Raw genomic sequence first — 9,458 nt, forward strand, 5'->3', positions numbered from 1 at the left:
TTTTGCATGCTGGTAGAAATGAGGTCAAACTGATTTTCCCTGCAGTTCCCTCCCCGGCCAAGATTGTTCTCAGGGCAGGCCTGATTGTCGCTAGATATGTCCAAGTCACATCGGGACAGTTTCAGCATCTTTAGCTAACCTTCTACTAACCTACCACATGAATTATCCTAACCTTAACCTAATTCTTTTTAACCTACCACGTTAATTATCCTAACCTTACATTCTATAACCGTTAATTATCCTAATTAACCTACTAACCTACCACGTTAATTATCCTAACCGTAACCCCATTCTATAACCTACCACGTTAATTATCCTAACCTTCACGTTATTTGCACTAACCTGCTACGAAAAGTCACTTACGCAAAAACCGCAGACCTGCCCTGAGAACAGTCTTTGTTTCCACTTAATGCGCCACAGCGCTCTAGGCAGACTCCGTTTTATAGCTCAGTGGCAGAGACACTGCAAATTGAACTCGGCGAGATACTCATAAATTGATAGTGCAGTTTGTTCAGGCAATTTTACAGCTAGCTAGCTACTTCACATGCAAGGAACAGAGCGCAGGCTTTTTTGCGCATTTCTCAAATCATCAATAGCCTCTAGTCGCATCATGCAGCCCATATTATCCTCTGATTTCTAAGGTTTTCTAAGGTTATTCTAAGGTTTGTATCATTCACAAATAGTTGAGAAATTACTTGAAATCTAGCATCAAATGATCACTTTTACGCTCAACATAGTCACTTCATTATGTACACTCTCGCTCCGGATGGGAAAAATATCCTTTCTATTTTATTCAGCCAAGTTAAATTATATTCTTCTTATTATAAAATAGTAACAGGAAACAGAAGTTTGGGCACCGCTGACCTAGAATCACTTGGGAGTTGGTTACTTGGTTACCGATGTCACAATGAAACAGACATTAGAATTTCCATTTTAAAGTTCCCTGATTTTAAAATCAGTATTTCTGTTAAAATTATAATTTGTAATGGATTCCACATGTGGGAAGGTAACAATGTCTATACCACAAGACAAACTGAAAATGTCTCTCACAAACAAGGGAACTCACAAAGAAACTCCCTGGGACAACCAAAACCAAACAGGTGGGGCTGTAGAAACAAACAAGGGAACTAACAAAGAAACTCACTGGGACAACCAAAACCAAACAGGTGGGGCTGTAGAAACAAACAAGGGAACTAACAAAGAAACTCCCTGGGACAACCAAAACCAAACAGGTGGGGCTGTAGAAACAAACAAGGGAACTAACAAAGAAACTCCTGGGACAACCAAAACCAAACAGGTGGGGCTGTAGAAACAAACAAGGGAACTAACAAAGAAACTCACTGGGACAACCAAAACCAAACAGGTGGGGTTGTAGAAACAAACAAGGGAACTAACAAAGAAACTCCTGGGACAACCAAAACCAAACAGGTGGGGCTGTAGAAGAGGTTCTGAAAGACATCCTTTAAAGTTGACATGCAACTAGGAAATGTGCCACAAACGATTCCCACCATGGATGCCCACAACGGAGAGCCAAACAAAAAGACAAGCCCACACCAACTTAAGACAGGGAGTCAACAGGAAGCAGAGCTATAGAAAACAGGAAGACAGTGGATAAAAGGCTTGGGTTCACAAATTAAACAGGGAGAACCAATAAGTCATTACTCTCAGCACAGGTGAAACACCTTCTGACTAGCGAGATAACAAGATTGCACGGGTGAAACACCTTCTGACTAGCGAGATGACAAGCCAGTACAGGTGAAACACCTTCTGACTAGCGAGATGACAAGCCAGCACAGGTGAAACACCTTCTGACTAGCGAGATGACAAGCCAGCACGGGTGAAACACCTTCTGACGAGCGAGATAACAAGATTGCACGGGTGAAACACCTTCTGACTAAGGAGATGACACCAATCAGTACACAATTACTTTAGCAAAAAGCAGCTCGAGTAGTTTCAGAACTAATGAGCTGCCATACAACAGTGAATACACTGACCACAGAACTAATGAGCTGCTATACAACAGTGAATACACTGACCACAGAACTAATGAGCTGCTATACAACAGTGAATACACTGACCACATAACTGTAACAGAAGCAGATTGTAGTCTAATCCACACACCACTGTTCTTACTTGAATCTGAATCTCCCTCTTCTTCTCCTCTCACAGTTCCACGCAGACCCCGGTGTTTTCCTGCAGTCGACCAGCTGCACAGACACCCTCTTCAGACCCCACAGTAAGGCAACAGTGGGGAGAGGCACGACCTGGGGACTCTGGGAGAGGGAAAGACATGTCCTGGAAACCACAAAAATAAACAATCAATTTAGGGTGGGAAACACTCTCCTACCTTGATTCCTGAATCAGAAACACACCCTCTTGATTCCTCTCGTTCTCTGGACCTCCTGCTATAAATGTTGTGGAGGAGAAAGTCCAATCAAAATCATCTGTATTTGCCAAAACATTTACATATCAGTATTTGGATGAACCTCAAATGTTCTCCTTCAATGCATTTATAGGAGGAGGTCCAGGAATTAAGGAAGGAATGTTGAGAACCAGAAACACTTTGTGGCTGGGATGTACTCACACCACTCCCCCTCTGCTCTGGGGTGTGGCTCTGGAGCCGACTCCGCCTTCAGCCTGTTGCTAGGAAACCAATCCTTGTCTTTCACGTCCCATTCTTTGTCGCAGTGAATAGCATCGTCATCACCACCAAACTGTCTGGGACTCACGGGTGTCACATTAGATTCTTCCTGTGTCTTTCTGATGTCCTCATTCACTGTAGAGCCCTGGGAGGGCCAGGAAACTGCATATTGCCTCATTTGTGGATCTGTAAAAGGGAAAGAGTTTGACAAGAGGTAAAAACAGGGGTGCAGCTTGCTCTCTCCTCTGACTCCAAACATGTCACTTATCATCCTAGGACCTTCCGTCGGAGAGCAATAGACAAGCGAACTCTGAATACAAACTAAAGGAAAATAAATAAATCCACTTTTAAACGAGGTCTGAATGTCCCTTTAAAACCACACCCATTGATCAACAACTGCATAGTGTGTCCCTGTTTTTAAGACAATACTCACTGGTGTTAATCGGATCTTCAGTCTCCTCCTCTTTCACTACAAAAGGTTCTTCTTCTTTCAATGTGATATCCTCCTCTATCTCATTTTTCATTCTGAAAGCTTCTACCTCTTCTTCCACTATGACAACCTCTATCCCCTCTTCCTCTTTCACGGTGACAGCCTCTATCCCTTCCTCCTCTTCCTCTGTTTTAATTCGAAAAGCTTCTTCCGTTCCTATCACTGTAATATCCCCTCTTCTTCTTCTTTAATGACAATGTTCATCCCCAGAGCTGCTTTCTCCGTCCAGCAGACCTCCTCTTCATTAGCAGGAGGAGAGTAGCTTTGTGAGCTCATTGTCAGGGATGTTAGCTAGCTAGCTACCTAGCTACTTAGCATTAGCGACTAGCCTAGTGCTAGGCTCGGTAACACATTTGCAAATGTAATAACAAGCTAATTACGTTTAAATGAACTAGTAGATACGTTAACAGTACTGTGTTTAAATCACTGGGGCGTTATTTGTGTAACTACACAAATATGGTCGACAGAGCTTCAACGTTTCTCCTTCTTGTCGGCTAACAGGCTAAAGAGACGGTTGAACCGTGTCGTTCCAGAAGCGTCCACAGCAGTCGGTCGTCACTAGTTACCACAGCCTCAAAGTCAACAGAAAAAAAAAATCTACAATTTATCTTCTTAAAATTTGATTTCAATCTTAACCTTAACCACATTGCCAACCTTATGCCGAACCTAAATTAAGACCAAAAAGCAAATGTTCGTTTTCATGGCATTTTTTCGATATCATCCATTTTTGACATTGTGGCTGTGGTAGCTAGTGGAAACCTGTGTGTCCACTGCATTATACGTCACGCGAGAAGCATCATCTGAAAAACTCCTTCGTCATCTGCTGACTGAAGTAACGCAGTTTCTAAAAGATTCACTAAATCAAATCAAGTCAAACATATGGTTATTGGTCACATACACATGGTTAGCAAATGTTATTGGTCACATTACACATGGTTGAAATGTTATTGGTCACATTACACATGGTTAGCAGATGTTATTGGTCACATACACATGGTTGGCAGCTATTTAATGGTCACATACACATGGTTAGCAGATGTTAATGGTCACATACACATGGTTAGCAGATGTTATTGGTCACATACACATGGTTAGCAGATGTTATTGGTCACATACACATGGTTAGCATATGTTATTGGTCACATACACATTGTTAGCAGATGTTAATGGTCACATACACATGGTTAGCAGATGTTATTGGTCACATACACATGGTTAGCATATGTCATTGGTCACATACACATGGTTAGCAGATGTTATTGGTCACATACACATGGTTAGCAGATGTTATTGGTCACATACATGGTTAGCAGATGTTACTGGTCACATGGTTAGCGGATGTTAATGGTCACATACACATGGTTAGCAGATGTTATTGGTCACATACACATGGTTGGCAGATGTTTATTGGTCACATACACATGGTTAGCAGATGTTATTGGTCACATACACATGGTTAGCAGATGTTATTGGTCACATACACATGGTTAGCAGATGTTATTGGTCACATACATGGTTAGCAGATGTTATTGGTCACATACACATGGTTAGCAGATGATGTTAATGTTAGAGTGTTACTGGTCACATACACATGGAAATGTTACTGGTCACATGGTTGCGGATGTTAATGGTCATGGTTAGATCGGACATACACATGGTTAGCAGATGTTATTGGTCACATACACATGGTTAGCAAATTCACAACAACAACTACTTCTTTTTACAACTACAAATGTAAGGAATGAAGAAGAATATGCATTTAAATATATGGATGAGCGATGGCCGTGTGGCATAGGCAATGTTACGGATACCAGTATCCTGTGTGTGTGTTTACTCTCCTTCTCCTCACAGGTGAAAATCACTCCCCAATCAGTCACCAATCAATCATCAATCAGAACACACACCTCCTCTATTTCCCTAAACCTATCACAGTTCCTTTCCCCATGGTTTAAAACCCCATCATTTGTTTGTTCTAGCCCAGCTCAATATCAATCTATGTAAATGCCATGTCTGTAGGTCTCTGTGTTCACTCGCTCGTTGTGTATTAACCTCTCTTTTGTTTAAGCACCTCATAGCACTTTGTCATCACCTGTGAGTATTGTTTTGGTTATGGTCTTTGTGTTTGATTGCTGGTGGAAAAGGGGAAACCAAGACAAGTTGCCCATGGGCATACACTACCCGTAGGTAGACTTTGTTAAATACACTAGTTAGAACTGGGCGGACCCACCCACTGTATTTTTTGTTAGTTAGTTAGCTGTTGTTAAAGTAGGCTAGTCTAGCTTAGGGGTGTTTTTGAATACTTATTGTTTCTGTCCTTAGGTCCAGCTCAGCCCCACCATAACTCCCCCCATTACCGTGTGTTTTCCAATAAACCCTGAGTTTGATTGGTAGATTTCAGTTGTCCTGGTTATTACCGTTCTCACTTTTACTTTGTCACAATAATAATTTGCATGAGTTATGTACAGGTCTCATTACCACCACCCATCCCCTAGACTGTCGGGCCAAAAAGGGGATTCGTAACAGGCAGTAGATGTATAGAAGCAGACATATGAGATGAGTGATGTAGGATATGTAAACATTATTAAAGTGCCGTTATTTAAAGAGCTGCTCTTCTAGTGATGCCTTCGTTAAGTCCATTTATTCGCCAGAGATGGTTGTTGGCAACCCCTCTATGTTAGTGATAGCTGTCTAACAGTCTGATGGCCTTGAGATATAAGCTGTTTTCCTGGACAACATGCACCTGTACTGTTCGCCCTGGATCATGGCGGTGGCCGTTCCTGTAGGTTGTTGTCCTTGATCTTTATGGCCTTCCTGTGACATCGGGTACTCACAGTGTCCTGGAGGGCAGGTAGTGCCCCCAGGTGACTTGTCACCGCACCCGTCTGGATTACTGCGGTTCAGGGGTTGTGCAGGGACGTGCCAGGCGGTGGTACCGCCCGACAACTCATCCGATTGTGCATCTGTAAAAGTTTGTGAAGTGTTTTAGATGACAAGACAAATTTCCTCCGCTCTCCCAGGCTGAAGTTGAAGCTTCGCATCTGTGTGGGTGGACCATTTCCAGTTTGTCCGTGATGTGGTGCATTCGAGGAACTTAAAACATTCGCCCTTTCTCCACTACTGTCCCGTGTGTGTGTGTGTGGAGCAAGTGGCTCCCACTGCGTGTCATCCACGATTTATCTCTGCTCGTTTTGTTGATGTTGTGTGAGAGGTTATTTTCCTGACAGCCACACTCAGGAGCCTCACCTGTTCCTGTAGGGCTGTCTCACCATTGTTGGTAATCAAGCCTCCACTGTAGTGTTCGTCTGCAAACTTTATGATTGAGTTGGAGGCGACCTGAAACCCCAGTCATGGGTCGGGGAGTACAGGAGAGGATGAAGTAATCCTTGTCCCCCCCTTGAAATGATTGGGGTGGACTAGGATTGTTCCATACCTTCAACACTGGATGTCAGAAGGTGAATTCACCAATCTGGACCCTCTCCTGGATAAAGATTATCCACCACAATTGTTAAACCCTATTTTAAGCCAGTTCAACCTCTCTCATGTTGTCTGAGATCCCCAAAGATTGGAAAGCAGCTGCGGTCATCCCCCTCTTCAAAGAGGGAGACACTCTTGACCCAAATTGTTACAGACCTATATGTATCCTACCCTGTCCTAAGGTCTTCAAAAGCCAAGTCAACAAACAGATCACCGACCATTTCTAATCCCACCACACCTTCTCCGCTATGCAATCTGGTTTCAGAGCTGGTCATGGATGCACCTCAGCCATGCTCCAAGGTCTAAACGATATCTTAACCGCCATCGATAAGAAACAATACTGTGCAGCCGTATTCATTGATCTGGCCAGGCTTTCGACTCTGTCAATCACCACATCCTCATCGGCAGACTCGACCTTGGTTTCTCAAATGGTGCCTCGCCTGGTTCACCAACTACTTCTCTGATAGAGTTCAGTGTGTCAAATCGGAGGGTCTGCTCTCCGGACCTCTAGCAGTCTCTATGAGGGTGCCACAGGGTTCAATTCTTGGACCCAAATTGTTACAGACCTATATCGTATCCTCCAACTGCTCTTAAATGCTAGTCAAACTAAATGCATGCTCTTCAACCGATCGCTGCCAGCACCTGCCCGCCCGTCCAGCATCACTACTCTGGACGGTTCTGACTTAGAATATGTGGACAACTACAAATACCTAGGCATCTGGTTAGACTGTAAACTCTCCTTCCAGACCCACATCTCCAATCCAAAATTACATCTAGAATCAGCTTCCTATTTCACAACAAAACATCCTTTACTAATGCTGCCAAACATACCCTCGTAAAACTGACTATCCTACTGATCCTTGACTTCGGTGATGTAATTTACAAAAAAGCCTCCAACACTCTAGTCAGCAAGTTGGATGCAGTCTATCACAGTGCCAGCTGTTTTGTCACAAAAGCCCCATATACTACCCACCACTGCGACCTCTATGCTCTCGTTGGCTGGCCCTCATCTTCATTTTCGTTGCCAAACCCACTGGCTCCAGGTCATCTATAAGTCTATGCTAGGTAAAGCACCACCTTATCTCAGCTCACTGGTCAGCAGAGAAGCACCCACCCGTAGCACGTGCTCCATTATTTCACTGGTCACCCCCAAAGCCAATTCCACATTTGGCCACCTTTCCTTCCAGTTCTCTGCTGCCAATGACTGGAACGAATTGAAAAAAATCACTGAAGCTGGAGACTCATATCTCCTCCACTAACTTTACGCATCAGCTGTCAGAGCAGCTTACAGATCATTGCACCTGTACATAGCCCATCTGTAAATAGCCCACCCAACTACCTCATCCCCATATTGTTATTTATTTTTTGCTCCTTTGCACATTCATCTTCTGCACATCTATCACTCCAGTGTTTTACCACTAAGGCCCATTTATTGCGTTACCTCTCTTATCCTGCTTCATTTGCACTCACTTTATATAGACTTTTTCTACAGTATTATTGATTGTATGTTTGTTTACTCCTATGGCCTATTTATTGCCTACCTCCTCATGCCTTTTGCACACACTGTATATAGACTTTCTTTTCTCTACTGTGTCATTGACTTGTTTGTGTCATTGGCTTGTTTATTGATTACTCCATGTGTAACTCTGTGTTGTTGTTTGTGTCACACTGCTTTGCTTTATCTTGGCCAGGTCTCAGTTGTAAATGAGAATGTGCTCTCAAATGGCCTACCTGGTTAAATAAAGGTGAAATAAATCAAATTTAAAACCCATTGTTTCTGGTTAGGAAATGTTTAATAGTCACAGTGGGTACAACATCTCTGATGCACTTGCTAATGAACTCGCTCACCGAGTCAGCATATACATCAATGTTGTGGTCTGAGTCTATCCAGAACATATCCCAGTCCACGTGATCAAAGCAATCCTGGAGCGTGGAATCCGATTGGTCAGACCAACGTTGGACGGACCTGACGTTTCCTGTTTTTGTCTATACGCTGGGAGCAACAAAATGGAGTCAAGGTCAGATTTGCCAAAGGCAGGACGGTTGAAGGTTTTTTATGCATTGCGGAAGTTAGAGTAGCAATGATCCAGAGTGCTAGCAGCCCGTGTCGTGCATTTGATATGCTAATAGAATTTAGGAAGTCTCGTTCTCAGGTTAGCTTTGTTAAAATCCCCAGCTACAATAAATGTAGCCTCCAGATGTATGGTTTCCAGTTTACGTAGAGTCCAGTAAAGTTCTTTCATGGCTGATGAGGTTTCTTCTTGGGGGGGGTATACATGGTTGTGACTATAATCGAAGAGAATTCTCTTGGTAGATAATGCGGTCGGCATTTGATTGTAAGGAATTCTAGGTCAGGTGAACAAAAGGACTTGAGTTTCTGTATGTTGTTATGATTAAACCATGAGTCTTTAATCATGAGGCATACACCCTCGCACTTCTTCTTACCAGAGAGATGTTTGTTTCTGTCGGCGCGATGCATTAAGAACCCGGTGGCTGTACCGACTCTATATCCCGAGTGAGCCATGTTAACGTGAAACAGAGTTTGTTACAATCTCTTGACTACATGATGTAATTTCAAATAAGCAAATGTGATGTTTTCTCTTTTTATTTGAAGTGGAGGACCTGTATAAGTGGACTGTATATGTTGAGGGTTTCCTTCATGTGTTCATCTCCAAGGGGGTTGTAGGGGCACAGATGACAGACAGATAGGATCCAGTTGGGGTGGTTAAACGCTGATTCACATGGAGCAGGAACAGCACAGTGTATGGGCTAAGGCACTAATGGCTTGACAATTGTTATAACCAAGAGTATGTACGATTCTGAAAGTAACATGTGACTTCACTAGTTTGACAA

The 9,458-nt window shown here is 43.1% G+C and overlaps 1 long non-coding RNA gene across 1 annotated transcript; it reads right to left on the bottom strand.

Annotated features, from left to right (window-relative positions):
- Positions 1–2,232: 2,232 nt before the first annotated feature.
- LOC135530314 (uncharacterized) lies at positions 2,233–3,668 on the bottom strand. Its single transcript, XR_010453831.1, has 3 exons — positions 3,075–3,668; positions 2,585–2,827; positions 2,233–2,295 (listed from the first exon to the last, which is right to left on the bottom strand). It is a non-coding gene; the product is annotated as an uncharacterized LOC135530314 (long non-coding RNA).
- Positions 3,669–9,458: the final 5,790 nt, after the last annotated feature.

The sequence above is a fragment of the Oncorhynchus masou genome, unplaced genomic scaffold (genome assembly GCF_036934945.1).
Source record: "Oncorhynchus masou masou isolate Uvic2021 unplaced genomic scaffold, UVic_Omas_1.1 unplaced_scaffold_1322, whole genome shotgun sequence".
Taxonomy (NCBI): Eukaryota; Metazoa; Chordata; class Actinopteri; order Salmoniformes; family Salmonidae; genus Oncorhynchus; species Oncorhynchus masou.